The sequence below is a fragment of the Crotalus tigris genome, unplaced genomic scaffold, assembly GCF_016545835.1.
Source record: "Crotalus tigris isolate CLP2741 ecotype Arizona unplaced genomic scaffold, ASM1654583v1 scf7180000019004.2909048, whole genome shotgun sequence".
NCBI classification, from domain to species: Eukaryota; Metazoa; Chordata; class Lepidosauria; order Squamata; family Viperidae; genus Crotalus; species Crotalus tigris.
In genome coordinates, this window is record NW_024097319.1 from 1,605,832 (window position 1) to 1,625,509 (window position 19,678).

Genomic DNA, 19,678 nt, shown 5'->3' on the forward strand with positions numbered 1-19,678 from the left:
TAGCAGATAAATTCTCTATAGAAACAGCTGTATCTTAGTAACACACCAAGAATAGACTGAAGAGGTGTGTCATGGAATGCATCAGTGCACGCAATAATTTTACATCTAACTCAGTATCAACATGGTAAGTAGTACTACCAAATTGGTTTCTCACTGATGAGGTAAGGGGACCTGCAGATGGTCAGAGGCACCTCTTTGGTCCTGCCTCTTCTATTTACTTTTTTGCTTTTCTTTCTAATTTTTCATATGCTGCAGAGCAAGTTTGGCTATCTGCTCAACCCATTGTGAATGCTGATGCTCTGTTCTATGGTTCTTGGTTGTTATTCAAGTAATTGTCAGGCTGATAGAAAGTGTTCTCCATACCAAAGAAGTTCCCTGGGCACTAATAGAGCTTCCCAGGCCTGCTAATAGAGCAGATCAATGGATTGCAAGGAGCATTGGGGATAGTTTGCAAAGTACTATAGGTGGATCATTAGGATAAAGAGAAAGCAGCAGTGCTTCCTCATCCTGAACATCATCCTTTTTTTTCAGTGACTGGTAAAGCATGCATTAAGAAGAGGAAGTATTTGCGTGATGTGTGAAACAATATATTATGAAATTATTCTAATTTTGAGTGTTTCAGGACTTGCTTAAAGTTAAAAATCTATACCATGTTAAAAGTTCCATTCCAAAATATATAGATTTACATGTGATGATATATTTAAACTGCAGTATTAAGAAGTTCGTGTTCAATTAAGTGAAGATTTTATTTCTTTATAAAATTCTAACATCTTTGTTTATTTCACATGTTGAAGAAGCAGAGGCTTCAGTTGGTCAGTGAGAATTCGGTTTTCTGAATTGAGAGCTATATCATCATGCTTTCTTATTGTCAAGTACTAATTACTGGAAACCAACACTTGCTGTTAATTTTCTAAATTGGGCAACTTTGGAATATGCATATCTATATAGTAGCTTTGGTTGGAAGGATAGCATTAGAGTCAAAATACACTAGAACATAAGTATCTCTGGAAACAATTCTATCAGAAAATTATGGAATGGAATGTCTAATTGAAGATTTGATCCCCTTTTCAATGATAAACCGACTATGGGAAACGCAACCTTTAAAATTAAGAAAAAGATGACAATATGGAAAAATGGGATGAAATAGGAATATTGGCTATTATTTATTTATTTATCTGCATTCTGCCTTTATTATTTTTAAAAAATAACTCATACACCTTTCTCTTCATATTTTCCCCACAACAACCCTGTGACGTAAGTTGGGTTGAAAGAGAGTGGTCACCCAGCTGGCATTCATGGCTAAGGTGGGATTAGAACTCATGGTTTCCCAGTTTCTACCCTGGTGCCTTTTTGTAGTTGACTATGGACCAACTGATAGATGATGGAGATGAATTTTTAACACGTTGTGTTAAGAGACAACTATCAACTGTCATATGTAGCCCAATTGCAGTTTATAGCTATAGTATTTGTTACCAATTCTATTTGAACCAACAGCATTTTCAGCTTTGAATACACTTGAGATACCAGAACATTTTGTTATAGCCTTTAAAATTAAGAAACCTACTATTATTTTTATATGTATTTGTTATCAATACATCAATTTGATATGCAGATACTAAGAAACGAGTGGAATAAAGAATTATAGATTCCTATATTGCCTAGACCAAGGGTAGGCAATCTTGACTCTTTTATGACTCGTGGACTTCAACTCCCAGAATTCCTGAGCCAGCCACGCTAGCTCAGGAATTCTGGGAGTTGAAGTTCACAAGTCATAAAAGAGCCAAGGTTGTCTACCCCAGGCCTAGACAATGGAACAATGTATTAAGTTCTATACCAAGCATGGATCTTACACTACAACTTATACAACAAAACTTAATGTTTAGAATTTATTGGACTCCATTTCATTGGAATAGAAAATATATATCTAAGACATCATTTTGTTAGAAATGTAATAAGGGTAATGCTTCTTTTACAGTGTCCTGTTCTTACTATATTTTGGGAAAAGGTAGTGGATTATAGAATTGTAAAAAATTAAAATTTTCAGAGGATTAAAATTGTATACCTATTACATGGAAATTGCTAACAAGACAACTGAATAACATAAATGGATTCACTGTGTCCTTTGTTAACTCTACAAATGAACATGGCTGCAGTTGTTAACTCTACAAATGAGCATGGCTGCAGTCATTTTTTCATATTCATTTTCGGTTGCCACATAGAATGGAGAGAGGGGGGTTGACCAGGTGCTTTGCTAGTCAAAATAATCTTTTGTCATGTGGGAACCAAGGTCATTGGCTGCTCCCGAGATTGCAGGCTGGGCGTTGTGAAAAAAGCCTACCAAGAAGATGTATTGGGGAATGTGGTTGCTTGCATAGTTTCAGGGGTGGGATTTTTTAACCTAGTATTGGGGAATTGTTACATGTATCTCCAGACTTGGTTTCACTTTTGATGTGCTGATACTTTGTAACTAATAAACATGTTCTTTGAGGAATTTGCAAGCCTCGGAGTTCTACTTTATTTGTCTCTGTCTATAAGAACCATAACATTAAACCAAGTTCATAAAACTTCATTTTCTTGGGTGTTGGGCCCCGACCGCCTACTCACTTTTGGAAGAGTAGTAAAGACTCGGCAAAGACTTGAAATGGAGGAGAAAGTTGAAACCACTGCTAGCCACAATGGGACTCAGGCTGTCAGAACTCAGCCACTGAGGAGGTGTCACTGGCAGGGGCTCAGCCAAAAACCAGCTTGATTCAACCTGGGAAGCTGGTACTGCAGGAAGGAGCTACAGCCCTAGTGGACCTCTTTCAAGCCGAGGCTGCCCCTCAGCACAGGAGTACTCCTGTAACCGCTGGAGAGGAGCTCTTATTGCTGCTGTTCCAGGGTTCTTTATCTGCTGATGGCAAGAAAGGAAAGGGGTTGATGGGATGGGACGACTCTGGAGAGTGGAGATTTCAGTCCACAGCCCCTCGCTTGACCAGTTGAAGAAGTTCAGCCAGCTGGAGGTAAAGGATACAATTCCTGTTGCCCAAGAGGTGGGTGCCTCTTCCCCCCCTTGCCGGGGCCTATGCTGCTTCATCCATCCCCCAACCAGCTGTAATACCAGTCCAGCCAAGAGAACTCTAGAGAGTGGTTTGGCCACGTCCCCAGGACTAGCAAGCTGCCCAAGACAAGCAGCAGGTGCAGGCGGCTCCGCCAAGGTTCGAGCCACCTCCCATCAAGCCCAATGTCATGGTTCCGATAGATGAGACAGTAAAAGCAGAACTTCAAGGCTAGAGGTTTCCTTAAAGAACATGTTTATTGGCTACAAAGTATCAGCACAATCAAAAGTGAAACCAAGTCTGGAGTTCAATCCAAAATGTTGCAATGTTACAAAGTTGAACTTCCCGTCCCATTACTGTGCAATCAACTATGTTCCCCAATAGAATACTTTGGCGGGCTTTCTAATGGAAGGCCCAGCCCGCCAAATTTCCAGGCAGCACCAAATTCCCAGTCCTGTGGCAACCAAAAATGAAACAAAATGGCTTCGGCCAGGTTTGCAGTGTTGACACCCACCTTTGATGGGGATCCTGAGAAGCTGACCTTCTTCTTAAACCAGGTGTGGGCTCATTTAAATCACTACGCTTATGCCTACCTGGATGGAGCTATAATGGTAAATGCTATGGTGGCAAATTTAGAGGGAGAAGTGGCTGACTGGGTGACCAACCTCCATGATGAAGGGGCTCCTGAATTGCACAACATTAATCTATACATGGAACAACTAAGGGGTCATTCTGAAGATGAATCCTGAGCCCTGCTGGCCTAGAAAGAAATCCACTGCCTGAAGCAAAGAGGTTGTCCAGCTAAGGAGTACATTCATGAATTCAGGAGAGTTGCTAGCCGGCTTGGGCAGTGGCCAGAAAAGTCACTTATCATTCGAGGATTTCCTAACCTATTGTGTGAGTGGTACTGCATGGCAGTGGTGCTAGACATCAAGCTGGACCACTCCCGAAAGTCAAGCACCACTGAACTTAAACCACCATGCATCCAAGAAAAATGCCTCTATGGCCAATGTCCCCAAGCCTCTGCAGCCACCAGCATCTCCCAAGCGCCAGTCAGGGCTCCAATCAAGTGCTACCAGTGTGGTCAGATGGGTCACTGTGCTGTGGAGTGCCCAGCTCCTCACCCTCAACCCAGGAGCATGCCAGTCATCACCGCAAAATCACGAAGAGCACCCAGAGGGGAAAGAGAAAAAACAAACTGGGCACATCAGGACCCAGATGTTGAACCCTCCCCTCCCACCGAGCTCGAACCTAAACCCCAAACTGAGCCACAGCAGATGCTGGCACCATACGACAGTGACAAGGAAGGCAAGGAGGACCAGATGGTGATTCAGCCCATTCCCTCTTTTCCCATTCCCGCCAGGCTAGTAGTGCCCCAAAAGGGGCCTGCATGAATTTGAATGTCCTAATAGACTTGAGGTGCACTTGATGCTTAATTAATTTATCCACTGTACCCAAACTGGGCATCCAAGACAAACTACTGCAGCTACCTATGAGGTTTGAGCAAGCCAATGGGTCCCTCATCGGAGATACCCCTGCCATGCACCTAACCGAACCTGTGTTTTTAGAAATGGGTCAGTATTGGGAAATCATCTGTTTTGTGCTGGTTCTGAAGATGACTGAAGCAGTAATTTTGGAGCTAGCATGGCTTGATAAATGGCGCCCTAACATCTGGTGGGAGGAGGGAATGCAAAAAATTAAGACTGGGAACAGGAGCCCTCCCACCTGCCACTGATGATAAAACAAAGACATTGGCCATCAGCGAGATTCAAGGGGAGCCTCATGAAACTCTAAAGAATGTAGCCGAAAAGCTGCCAGGGATTCATCTTGTCCCCACAGAGTACCATGATTTGGCGGAAATGGTTAGTGAGAAGGAATGTGACATCCTCCCCCCCACACTGGGCTATGGACTGTGCTATTGAAATTCTGCCCGGTGCCAAGCTCCCAAAACCAGAAATGTACTCTATGATGCCTAGAGAGATGAAAGAACTGAGAGAGCACATCAATAGGAACTTAGCTTGGAGTTTCATTCAGCCAGCCAAATCATGCGTGGCTGTTCCCATGCTATTCAACAAGAAGGGATGGGTCTCTTAGATTGATTTTAAAGGTCTGTACACAATCAGCATAGAAAATATGTTCCCCCTCCTCCTCATGAAGGACATGTTAGCCCACCTGGCTAAAGAAAAAATCTTTATCAAGCTGGACTTAAGAAAGGCTTATTACCGGATCCGGATTAAGTAGGGGAACGAGTGGAAAACTGCCTTTAATTGCCCTTTGGGAAGCTTCCAATTTAAAGTGATACCTTTTGGACTGCAGGGCCCCCCTCCCACTGTGTTTATGCAATTGATAAATCAAGTGCTCCGTGATCATTTATACAAGGAGGTTTTGGTTTATCATGATGACATCCTTATTTATACTGACACCATGGATGAACACATCAAATTGGTCCGTGAGGTGTTAAAAAGTATTAAAAGCCAAACTGTATTCAAAACTATCAAAGTGTGAATTTAACCAGACACACCTTGATTATCTGGGATATTGGATTTCAAATGAGGGAATAGAGATGGACCCCGCCAAAGTAAAAGTGGTACTAGAATGATAACCCTAATGTACCTCCAAGCAGCTTCAAAGTTTTCTGGGGTTTGCCAACTTTTATTGTCAGTTTATTCCCTCTTTTGCAAAGATAACCATGCGGATCACCATTTACTCAAAACAGGAAAAGGAGGGGGGAAACCCCGACCTTGTCAGCCATTATAATGGTCCTTAGAGGGCCAGGCCGTGTTCGAAATCTAAAGAGACTCTTTGCAGCTGAACCAGTTCTCAAACACCCTGACCCTGAACAACAACTCATCATTCAAGCCGATGCAAGCGATGTGGCCGTGGGGGCCATCCTCTTACAAAAAAAATCACAGAGGGGAGTTACAACCTTGTGCTTACACTTCCCGAAAATTAACTGACCCCGAGAGGAGGTGGGCTGTTTGGGAAAAAGAGGCTTTTGCAGTTTGTTGGGCTTTGCTGACATGGTGTCATTTCTTAGAAGGGGGGAGATACCTTTTGAGTTTGGGACTGATCACAAAAATTTGGAAGCTCTGAAACCCCCCCCTGTAAATTATCTCTGAAACAAGTTTGGTGGGCTTAGTACTTCAACTGTTTTAATTTCACTTTAAAGTATTTTCCTGGGAGGGGGTAAGAACTTTTTGGCCGATACCTTATCTCGGGATGTCAAACTCAATTTTATTGAGGGCCGCATCAACATTGCGTTTGCCCTTGGGGGGGCAGGTGGGTGCAGCCTACTGTGTGGGCATGGATGGAGTGGGTGTGGCCTACTGGGTGGGCATGGCCAGCTTTACATCATTCACATCAAGGGTGCCTGTGGGGGCCTGGACAGGAATGGGACAGATCTAAAGGTCTCTGGCAGAAGAGGGTGGGATCAGGGCAAGTTCCAAGGCATGGTCCACTGGAGGACCCTCACTGTTCCTCTCAGGCCATGTGGGGGGGCTGGATGGTGGTGTGGGCTGCCCAGAACTCTGGGAAGCAGAGGTCAAACACCCAGCCTGGCCCTCGAGCACCCGTGGCACCAAGCCCAGTCCCACTTCCCCAAGGGGGTGCCCAGCTGCACTTACCTTCTCCTCAAGGCTCCTGCTGCTGTGCTTGCTCTCCTTATCCAGGTTGCTCATGATGGGTACGAGGGCAAAGTCAGAGGGAGGTCCATTCTATCTCCATGGGAGGAGACCCGGCTTTGTATCCAAAGCTTCCTTAGCAATAGGATGGGAGACCCCCAGGATAGGCCAGGAGGAGGGGGCAAGGGGATGGTGAATGGGCAGCAGGGCAGGACTAAGGCAGGACTTCCCTCAGACCCTCCCTCTCCTTCTTTCCTTCGTAAGTACAGAGTGGTGGGAAAATATTTGAGATGAGGGAGGGAGAAAAACAGGCAAGAAACACAGCTGGGGAGGTGTCACCCTTCGTGAGGAATGAAGAAATGCATCGCCTGGAAGTGGCCATCACATGGCCTTCACCTACTTCACATATCTGGCTTCATGGGCTCTGGGGGAGGGGATGCCATGAGCAGTGTGAGAGTCAACATTACCTGCGCAATGCTGCCCAGCCCCCAGCCTGCCCAGTCTCAGCAGGCAGCGGGGCGCTCTCCTCACAGCGTCAAGAGGCTGAGCTAGGTGGCACAAATCCAAAAAGAAGCGCAACACTGCCCAGACTGCCTGGTCTCGGCAGGCAGCGGGGCAATCTCCTCAAAGTGCCAAGAGGCTAAGCCAGGTGGCACAAATCCGAAAAGAAGCGCGCCGCTGCCCAGACTGCCCGGTCTTGGCAGGCAGCGGGGCACTCTCCTCACAGTGCTGAGAGGTTGAGCTGGGCAGTGCAAAGCTCGCCAGCTTCGCACCTTGCTGCCTGCTGAAACTGGGCAGGCTGGGGCTAGGCAGCATTGCACTTCACACTGCCCGGCTCAGCCTTTCGCCGCTGTGAGGAGAGCACCCAGCTGCCTGCCAAAAACCCTCCCTCGGAGCTCATCAAGCCAGATATGTGAAGTAGGCCTAGGCCATTTGCTGGCCACTTCCAGGCAATGGTGCATTTCTTCATTCCTCACAAAGGGTGACACCTCCCCGACATGCACCGGGGGGGGAACACTGCAGGGGCTGGTTCCTCGCTGTTTCCAGGTGGCCTTGTGGAGCTAAGACTGAATGGGTTTCAGCATAGATGGCCACCACAAAATTGTACATTGGCTCCCTCCCAGCCGGCCTGGGCCAGGGCCAAGGCAGCAGGGCCTGTTCCCTCACTGTTTCCAGGATGCCCCAGTTCAAGAGCCACCAAGAGGAAATAATTAACTCCATTATTCCTCTGCCACAATCCGCTCCTCAAATAACAACTAGATCGCAGACACAGAGGCCCCCTGCTGGTCCCGACGATCACTCACTAAAGGTATTGAAGGAAAAGTTAGAGACTGATGCCTGGTTTAAAGATAATAAATCTATTTTAACCCTAAGGGGGGGAACTGGCTTGGAAGGGTTCTAAGTTATACCTCCCAGATGGCCTCAGACTCCAAGCATTGCAATGGAGTCATAACGCTAAGCAAGCAGGTCACTTTGGATTTTTCAAGACATTGCAATTTTGGTGGCCAGGAATGAAAAAAGATATTGAGAGTTATGTTAAAAGTTGTGCCACCTATGCTGCTATGAAGAGGTTTCCTGGAAAACCTCCAGGATTATTGCAACAAGTTGCTGAATCCTCTCAGCCTTGGGAGTAGATAGCTATGGATTTTATAGTGGAATTACCTGAGAGCAAGAAAAATGCTGTAATATGGACAGTGGTTAATTTATTTTCCAAAGAGGTGTATTTCATCACTTGCTTGGGACTTCCCTCTGCCCAGAAGCTAACCAAACTGTTTTTGAAACACATATATCAATTCCATGGTGCCCCAAAGTGGATTATTTCTGACAGAGGGGTCCAGTTTACTGTTAAATTCTGGAGAGAGTTTGTTAAACTGATTGGGTCCTCCCAGGGACTTTCATCAGCTTTTTATCCGATTACTAATGGGGCTGCTGCAATAGTGGAACAGTACCTCAGAAGTTATGTAAATTACCAGCAGACTAATTGGGCAGATCTCCTGCCTTTCACAGAGATAGCCTACAACAATACTGTGCACAGTAGCACTGGACTCACCCCATTTAAAATAGTTGAGATTTTGTGCCTGTGCCTAAATACCCACAGGAACCTCCTACTTCCTAGACTTTGGATCAATGGGTGACATCCTTCCAGGGGGTTTGGGTGAATGCGAAGAAGGCATTGGCCAAGGCCACCAAGGTTTACAAAGAGAAAGCAGATAAATGACGCTCCCCTTAGAAACCTTTTTATGTTGGACAATTAGTTTATCTTTCAATGAAATATTTAAGGTTAAAGTTACTCAGTAGAAAATTAGGGCCAAAATTCCTTGGTCCTTTTCCCATGTGTCATCCTCATGCTTGTAGTAATGATGTTATCTAGTTTGGTAATAAAATGTCTGCAAGAAAACAGTCAAGGTCAGAGAGCACCAAGGACCCCACAGTTCAGTCCTAAACTACAAATACTCTCTTCTATCAGTTATCCAAAATCCTCCCAAATGATGCGGGCAATTATATTTTTCTACAGGTAAAGAAAATTATGGAAATAGGAATGTAAGGATTGTATGTAATATTAGTTGGAGAACAGACAATGAAGATTCCAGAAATATTTGTACATTGATTCTAAAAGAAAAACTGGTAAACTAGCAACATACAGTAACTCAAATGCTTGATTATAGAACAACTAGGTAGGAATAGACTGATCACAAGTTCTGGGCATGTGCAAGAACCAACAGTGGTATATAGCTAGTAAAGAACCAAGGAAACATTACAGTTGAATAATGGTCACTTACAGATGTAGATATGAAATGAGTGTGCCAAGTTGATTGTATTACAAAAGCTGGAATAGAATTCTAAGACAGAATTCTTTTCTTTTTTTCCTAATCGTTTCCATAATATATGTTTCAGCTTTTTCATGGTACAAGTTTGATCCTGTCCATTTGCCTAGGGTCAAATGATTGATAAGCCAATTAAATAATTCACTATATGCAACTCCTTGCTCCCCACAGGATAAGTACAAGCAGATCTGGAAATCGGTGAGCTTCAGAAACCATGTACTGCAGGCAGCTGTCTAAAGCACTTAGCAACAGAAAGTGTGTGGGTTGCAATGACAGCCATATATGAAAGGCAAATGAGTACCATTAAAAAAACTGAGAAATAAACACTTTTAATTGTTAATTGAAAGTTGCGAAAAACTTTTTTCTTTTGTTTTTATCATTTTTATTGCTAAGAAGGAAAGTTTAGCAATGAAAGGTCACCTAGATATATTCACACAAGTTAAAGTAATAGTAAACAAAAATAAAATTTTATTTGTAATTCAGTAGAATATTCTGATTTAATACTGAGCTACCTGATTTTTCCAGTAACTGTCTTAAAACAGAATAAAGCACAAGGATAAAGCAGCTTCTTTAATCATTAGCAGGGACAGCCTTACCAATAAAGAGAGGAGATAGCTGCCTTAGGAGATATGGGGTCATATTATGACAGCAGGAGTAAAGAGCTGTTCATGAGAAGTTTTGTCCAAAATGAGTTGTTTCATTTTGGATGCAGTGCATTTTAACATAGGTGTAAGAGTGCATCCATTCCTTCCTTGCTTCAGATACAAAATTTCTTTAGCTTGAATTTTGACTTTATAATCCTCAAGTATGATTAAAATGTTATATAACAACAACAACAATAATAATAATAAAGTTGGAAGGGACCTTGAAGGTCATCTAATCCAACCCCTTGCTCTGGCAGGAAACTCTATATTATTCAAATAAATGTTTGTCCAGTCTCTTCTTAAAAACTTTCAGTGTTATTCACAGCTTCTAGAGGCAGGTTATTCCACTGATTAATTGTTCTAACTGTCAGGAAATTTCTCATTAGTTTTAGGTTGCTTCTCTCTTTGGTTAGTTTCCATCTGTTGCTTCTTGTCCTGCCTTCAGGTGCTTTGGAGAATAGCTTGACTCCCTCTTCTATGTGGCAGCCCCTGAGATATTGGAACACTGCTATCATGTCACCTCTAGTCCTTCTTTTCATTAAACTAGACATACCCAATTCCAGCAACCGTTCCTTATATGTTTTAGCCTCCAGTCCCCTAATCATCTTTGTTGCTCTTCTCTGCACTCTTTCCCAGAGTCTCAACATCTTTTTTACATCGTGGTTGTTGCGTCCTTGGCGGGAAAACAGACACGAGAAGCAGCTGGAGTTCTCAGTTTCTTTTATTCAGCGTTCAGCTTACAGGAAGATGGCTTCAGCCTCGCCAAAACGCCTCGCAGCCTCTTATATAGGCAACTCCCGGGTAAATGGGTTACTTTTCCCGCGCCAGCACCCGCGCATGCGCACGGCGCTGGCGACAGCCTGTCTGGTCCCGGGCAGCTTTGCACCTGCCCGGGACTGCCTGCAAACGCCCGAGCCGTTTGCAAGGCTCGGGACATAACACACCTTTCCCCCGGGCTAAAACTACTATCAACATACAACATTTATTTTACACGACAATTTGCTCCCCAGTGTTCCCACTGTTTACTGGCCTTTGCCTTGCAGCAATGTTATGTAGTCTTCTAGGTACTTGGAGATTTCTTTGCTCTCTGTGACCTTCTTAGGCTCTGGTTAACTGGCAAAGTTCCCCTGACTGGGGGAGGCGTGAGCCTGTTCTCTTATTGTGCCATGGTGTCTTCCAAGGAACTGTGCCCCGATGCCTGGCATGCTTGCTGCCCACCGGGCTCGTCCAGCAGGGTCTTCTCGTTACTTTGGGAACCTGCGTTTGACATACCTAGCTGTAGACCCTCAGGCCCCTTGAAGTGAGAGCCACTGCTGGGCGTCTCTGTAGAACCCCCTAGGTCAGTCCAAGACCTGTCAGGAGGCTGTCTCTTCCCTGAACCCCATTCTGTGTTTGGGCTCGTGTGGGTTTCTGTACTCTCCCAAAACTCAGGTGTCCCCTGAGTTGTGCTAGGGGTGTTGTAGTCGGGACTTGGTTCCTCGACTAGCTCTGTGTATGTTTGACCCCCTGTAGGATTTGGGGTAAGGTCAGGCCAACCTTGGGAATTGTGTGCCAGTTCTCTTGCGGGGAATGATTTGTTGGGATGCCCCCGGGTATCCTCCGTTGCTGGAGTGCTGTGTGATGTGTGTGGAAAGTGAGTATGCCCCCGGGTTGACTCCCTGGCTGGAGTAGGCGTGAGTGCCTGTTGTGTGGGTAAGCTCCATGACTTTCTTTTCGGAGCAATTGCAGACCCTTGGGACGAGCCGTTTGTGGCTCCCTCAGTGGAGATGGGCAGTAGCTCTTGCCCTTCCCTTTGCTCCAAAGGGTCCCCCTCCCCCCCTGGAAAAGACCCAGGAGTTTCAGCAGACAAGTCCCGCCTAGAGCGGAGTTGGTCGATGTGCCGACGCAGGACACGACCGTTGTCCAGGGCAACCTCGTAGGAGAGAGGACCTGTGATCATGGACACAGAAGCGGGGACCCATGTATGACCAGGCCCGTAATTGCGAGCCCAAACCGGGGCACCCACAAGTAGTTGTCTAGGTGCCCTAGGATGTGAGGTAGATGAAGGCAGTCTGTCCGGATGCAACCGGTCAAGTCTAGTAGTAAGTTGGAGCCCCCAACGAAGTTCAGCTGGACTTCTCCCTGTAGAAGTGGACGGTGTGGTGCGATAAGAAAGGAGAAAGTCAGCCAACCTGTGATGCCAGTCCCGTCAGGTGAGTCTCTTCAGGCGTCCTTTGCGATGCGCACCATGCGTTCAGCCATACCGTTGGTGGAACGCGGTGAAAAGGCGCAGACGTGGCATGACGAATCAGGTTGATGTAAGAAAGCTTGGAAATTCGGAAGAAGGTGAATGAGGGCCGTTGCGGACACAATGGACATCTGGCAGACCCGTGTGCCCAGCAAAAATCCCCCTCAGTAACCTGAATAGTCTTTGCAGTGGTGGTTGGAGGAGAAGGCACAACCTCAAGCCATTTTGAATGGCTAGTCAACAAAGGACAAGAAGAACTGCCCGAAAGGGCAACGCGTATAGTCAATGTGCACCCTAGAACCGGGGACTGTGTTTCTCCCATCTATATTGCACAGGAGCTTGGGGCATCTATGGGGAGATCGTGGCACAGTTCCTTATTGGGCTTATGTGTTGGATGCATGCAGTTTTGTACTTAGCTTGATATCTATCTAAAACAGGCCACCACAAGTGGCTGCGTGCAAGAGCCTTCATACGAACAATGCCAGGATGACCCTCGTGGAGGGATTCTAAGACCCTAGTCCTCATTGAGGAGGGAATGACAACTCTGTTTTCCCAAAGCAGACAACCCTGAGAAAGGGACAACTCGTTTCTTTTGGACCAGAAACTCTGAAACTCAGGACTAGGGCAGTGCTCAGGCCACCCGGACAGGAACCAGGAGCGGACACGTGAAAGTGTGTGATCTGTACCTGTTTCAGCGGTAACATCCCTGGCACTAAGAGGGAGCTCGGGCAAGGCTTGGATTGATAGAATGTTGACAGCTGGCGCGGGGTGTAGACGTCGACTTCCTCGTCCGGATCCTCCTCGGAGTTTCGTCGGACGTCTGCCTGGTGCACGGACGCAACCTCGCACTGTTTCTGATCGGCCGCATGTTTTTGATGGCGCTGCCTGCTGCTTCTTCTGCGGTGACTTCCCTTAAGGAGTCTTGGAAGGATAATTCTTCCTTGGCAAAAAGTCTCTGTTGTAGCTCTCGATGCCTTAGCCCGCACACGAATCGGTCCCTCAGTCGTTCCTCGAGGTCCTTGAACTCGCAGGGCTTGGCGGCCTTCCGTAGCGCGGCGATGTATTCCTTGGCTGTTTCACCGGACCGTTGATCCCTCTGCTCGAAGGTGTGGCGCCATGAGATAACGGACACCTTGGGGTGGAAGTGCTCTTTCAGCAGCTTCTTCAGGTCTGCGTAGCTTACAGACTCTACTGGAACAGGTGCTGCAAGGTTTTCTGCGATTTCGAAGGCGTCTTGGCCGCAAGCGCAAAGCAGGGTGGCAGCCTTCAAGCTATCTTCCCTCACTTGGTTTGCCTTGAAGTAGTTCTCCATTCTGGATACGTAGGACTCCCACCGCTCTGGATGTGAGACGTCGAATTCCGAAAGCCTTCCGATTTTCGCCATCTTCGGATCTTCAGGAGACGGGTCTATCAGCCAGCCTACCCCCGAATGCGCACTGGATTGGCGGGCAGCTGCTGAGTCAACACCGTTCCTCTTCCGCCGCTCAGGACTCCTTGGGTAAGCTTACACTTTTCCTTTCCAGGTAGTGCAAGGCATCCCACCTTCGTCGCCAGTGTTGCGTCCTGGCGGGAAAACAGACACGAGAAGCAGCTGGAGTTCTCAGTTTCTTTTATTCAGCGTTCAGCTTACAGGAAGATGGCTTCAGCCTCGCCAAAACGCCTCGCAGCCTCTTATATAGGCAACTCCCGGGTAAATGGGTTACTTTTCCCGCGCCAGCACCCGCGCATGCGCACGGCGCTGGCGACAGCCTGTCTGGTCCCGGGCAGCTTTGCACCTGCCCGGGACTGCCTGCAAACGCCCGAGCCGTTTGCAAAGGCTCGGGACATAACAGTGGTGACAAAAACTGGATGCAGTATTCCAAGTGTGGCCTTACCAAGGCATTGTAAAGTGGTATTAACACTTCATGTGATCTTGACAGACCTTTAGAACACAGAGAACTGAGTACTGAGTACAGAGTACTGAGCCATTTGACTAATAGCTTTCTCTCAGTGGTGAATAAATGTATTTTATGTGAGTATTTCAGAAATGAGAAAAGAATTCCTTGTCAGAAGAGTGGCTTCCAGATTATTTTATATAGCACAAACCTAGTAATTGTTCACTGGTTCTCCACTGAATATTTATGTTGGCAATAATGTCCAGGCACTGGAATTGTGAATAAAGTCCTTTTCCATAAGAAATAAATACTCAAAAGAGATGTCACAGGCAGCCACTATCTCAGAATTTGGTAATGCAGAGCTGACACTTTTAATCAATAGCTTAAAAAACAATAAGAAAAATATTATTCTCCATTTTGCTGCAGAAATGGAAAAAAAACCCTAACAATATTTCCCATAAAAATTGAGAATGCATTTCCTAGAATGATCAGGCAAGAAATATACAATTCAATTCATCACAAATTTTATCTTAAAAACTAGTTGAACTGATTTTCTTCCATTTGTAAAGTAGAACAAATGGCAATCATTCTTTATTTCTGTGATTTCATTGGCTAAAGGCTTTTGCTGCTCTCAAGCAGAGTTTTTTTCTAGGTTCTGTGCATTCTTGGTCTTGCTAGAGGCACATACCTCAAGCCTATATTATTTTCCTGGCACAGCTTCTTCTGTACATTTTTTTACCCATCAATCAAATTCTGTTCTTCACTGGAGGCAAGCTTTCTTTACTTTTGATCCTGTTGCCATGTTCTATAATGCTGAAAAAGTGCTTGATATTGAAGATTTATCCAAATTTCTGAGAAATCTCAATACAGTGTTGTTACACCTGGTGAAATAAATGACATATACAAAACAACTGATATCCTTCAAAATATTATCTTTGAAGCACTATTAAGATATTTTTATTTATATCCATACAGGAAATATTTGCACATTGCTATACAGATAAGTCCTCAACCAAAATTTCTGTTGTTAAGTGAGACATTTGTTAAGTCAGTTTTGTCCTAATTTATGACCTTTCCTGCCACAGTTGTTAAGTTGATCACTGTAGTTGTTAACTTAGTAACATGGTTAAGGGAATCTGGCTTCCGCATTGACTTTGCTTGTCAGGTCACACACAAGGTGATCACAGGACTCCAGGACATTGCAACCGTTATATGAACCAGATGCAAAGCATCTGAATTTTGATCATGTGACCATGGGGATGCTGCAATAGTTGTACATGTGAAAAACGGTCATAGGTCACTTTTTTCAGTGCTGTTATAATATGAATAGTCATTAAACAAACTGTTGTAAATCAAGGACTACCTTATTACCAGTGTAAAAACAGGGGTGTCAAACTGCCGGCCCATAGGCCGGATGCGTCATGCTGAAACCACGCCCACCCCATTTCTGGCAATGGAAAAAAAAATCACGATACGTCGCGACACGTCACGTAATGTTGCGATTTTGACATCCCTGGTCTAGAGGTAGAAATAGAGACTGCTTATTTAAATTATGTCGTATTTATTAAAGATATATCCCAGATGAACAGAATGTTAAGATATAGTAAAACAAAATATTGTAACTGGAAAATGCACCGGATGGCAGTAACTTTCCGAACAGCACTTGGATAAGGTATAAACTCCATCATACTACTAGTTTTTCCCCCACCTCCTGGCCAATGATTTACCAAATTAATGCCATTTAAAAAGTTAATCTACAAAGGGACAGAAAAGTGTTAGTTGATAGGTTTGCATAGCAGTAGTAGTAGACAGGCTGGGCTGAACATACTTTTTCTTCTGTTTTATCTATTGTTTTCTAGAATCAGATTGTGCTATTAAAATAGGACTCAAAAGTATGGATTTCTGAATTTTGCCTTCACCTCTATCATATTAGAGGAAGCTGATAACAAACAGCCTGATACAGCCCATTCTTCCTTATTCAGGTTTTTTCTACAGCCCAATATGTCATGTTCCCCAGGCAATAAGCTGCCTGCTGCCAAGAAAGCTTGCGAGCATTCCTGTGGGAAGCTGCCTGCACTTTCATCTACCTTTGTTAAGGAGCTTCTGAGTTCCTTTGTACTTGTGCCTTTCAGAGAATTATACAGCTTTAATATGCATACTACATTATATCCCTGGGTTCAAAAATGAAGAAATAAAAAATGAATAATCATAATAGGAAAGCAAAACATCAGTTATTATTTATTCTAATTTTAGTTCTGTTTAATCATGGAACAATTAAAAGGTAGATAAGCACATTTATATTCTTTAGATCCTAAAATGGGCCTTCCCATTATCTTGATATCTCCACCAGCCGTTTATTGTTCTTGACACTTGTCTGGAATGAAAAAGAAAAGGGATTGCTATCAAGTGGTAGTTGTCAAAAATCTGGCAGTTCATAATACATGGCTAATGCCCTCAGCGTTGCTATTTGTGAGTTGCACAGATCTGTCTTAGAGAATCATGGTTTTCTTTCTCCAGTAACAATAGACTATGTGACTCCAGTTTTTCTTTCCTTCCTGTAGTTATCCACAAACTGCTTGGGAAGGATATATTGTTGGCCCTTTCATGCTACCCAGTTCACCTCCAGCAAAGTATTGCAGCTGCAGGAAATAACAAGATGACTATTGGAAAATAATAACTTAACAATACAGCATTATTCAGTATGTTAGAAAAATTGTTAATATAAATATATTTTTATTTTGGTATCTTCATCTGGAGATGGTAAATTAAAATGAGTTACAATTATTTGGTTATTACTTGTAAGGATTGAAGCTGATAAGATGGGAATTAGCACTGCTAAGGCCAGCCAGAACCATTATGTACTCATGAAACAAATAGCTCTAACTGTGCAGACTGGAAAAAGAAAGCTAACAATCTATTGACTTAAATTCTAGGAAAAGGTTGAGATTTAAAACCTGGGTTAGGACAATATTACTTCTGTAATTCAGAATTATGATAACACCAGGAACTTGGAAATACTGCCGATGAATGTAAGATCGACCTTTTGCAGAACTGATATTGCTGTGCCTGATGCTAAGTCTATGCTATAACTATACTATGTAAAAAAGAGAAAAGAAAAAAAATATTAATGGCATTATATATTTAACTATCAATTTTTTTGTGCGTGGTCTGGTAAACAATGTTAATCTTCAGTCATTACTGCAGACTGAGTGTTCTGATTAAAAAAAAACCAACAGTCCATTAGGAGTTTTTCAGTGAATTCCTTCTTCTTAAATGAACATTTTTTATCAACATAAAAATTTTAGGAGTTTCATTTTAAGGCAGAACTTTATGAGTGGATTCCCAAATTTTAAGCATTTTATTTATTTTAATGAAAATGAATATGCAAGCAAATATGTATAATTTCCTGGTTCCTTACTTATAGGTTAATTCAAATTATATTCCAAGAAGCAGGGTATAATTGCTTGGGTATAATTTTAGAAGAAATTATATCTGTCCTACATGTAGACTGTTTCAACACTGATTGTACTCACACATTGCATTAAGTCCTAATTGGTGTTAATTATTTCTTTATTAAAATTATATTTTGCTTTCACTTCAAGAGCATGAAGTGGCAAAGATGGGGCTGTCTTTATCAATTTTATTTAATATTAACACTGTGAGATGTGTTGAACTGAAAAATAGTGAATGGCCCAAGTCCTCCTGGTGAGATTCTGTGAGAGAATTTGGATCATTTCTAGTCCAATACTTCGCGGCTGTACTAAAAAATCCTCTTTTTACAATCCTGTACTATAGTGGCTTAATGTATTGTATAAACCCAAGCATTGCAGTTTGTAAATCATGGTTGACAGATTAACATAATACAGTATGTGCCAGTTAAAAGACCATGTAATGACTTATTGCAGTATGTGAACCTAGCCAATGAAAAATTAATTTCTGTATAACAATAAAATAAATGTGAATAAATGTTTTTAGCATCTTCAGACAGTGACTGCATTGCATACAAGAACTGTTAGGTCAGGCTGAAACTCAAAACAATCTTAATAATTCACTAGAATGTATTTCTACTTAACCTAACTTTGAAATGAAGAAATCTTACAGATAACAAGAACCAAAACAAAGAAATCTGTGCCATTTAATGTTTCCCTGTATTTATAGAATACAAATATCATCTAACTTATTTTACTATTTATAATTAATTATACTGTATTTTGTGAAATATATTGATTAAGCTGGTCTCAAATAAAAAATAATACAGGAAGTACCTCACTATAGGTTGTTAAAAAAACCTGAAAATTATAAAGTAAATGTTGAGTAATAGACTGACCTAGGAATGTTTGACCATACACATTTCAGTTAAAATACTCTTTTTTTCCCTCCCTCTATCCATACGTATACTGTATGTACATACATACGCACTATATTGGCATTGTTGGAAAAAAATAAACACTACTTTATAGTTGTTGCTTTTTGAAAGAAATCATTCAAAATATACTTCCAACAAAAATTAGACAAATATTTGCAAAGTTTCAGGCCTAATTTCTAATTGAATATACAAATCTTTTTTGCAACTTAAATTATGCCATTTAATGCCCAGTTCGCTTCAGGGAAAATGCATACCACTGAATAAACCCTGTAGTATAGGATACAGAATAAGTTATTGAAACATTCAAGTCTGTAAAATATATTATATATAAAATAACATGCTTGTAAATATATATAACACAATAAATGTATTGTTTATATCATGATAATATTCAGGAACTTTCATTTATTTATTTACAACATTCATATGCTGCCTTTTGTCACAACTTGAGAGGGACTGCTATAAATGGAGATTCAAGATTGGGAACTATTGACATTGTGCATGTATCAAGTGACATCATTGTGTGACTCCTATGGCAAAATGTATGGCAGTAACTAAGGTGACCAACTTTTTTACAATGAAAAGGAGGACACAAATAAATTGAAGAAAAAAATATCGTAAATAAAAGAAACATTTTATTCATTGCAACAATAATACAGAATACACTATAATGTGATAAATGCATAATAAAAACATTTGTAACAATAACATTTTATATTGTAATTATGCTTACATGCCGCGCCTCCGCCTACAGCCGCCCACCAGCACTGCTGTCCTGCCGTGTAGAGTGGGCCCCACGGCTCCCAAAGCACCAGCTGCACCGGCTCCAGCCCCGGGGGGCAGCCCGCTGTCAACACACTCCACCTGCAGCCACCCCACCAGCACCACCACCCACCCTGCACAGCTCCGTGTAGAGCAGGCCCCGCGGCTCCCACAGTATGGGGGGCAGCCAGCAACCACTGCCCCTCACACTCCCGCCCACAGCAGCCCCACTACCCCTTCCTCTTGCGCCCGCAGCCATTATTGCCCTAGCAGGGCCAAAGATCAAGAGAAAGTTACCGTGGCGTCACCGCTCCAGTCTCCT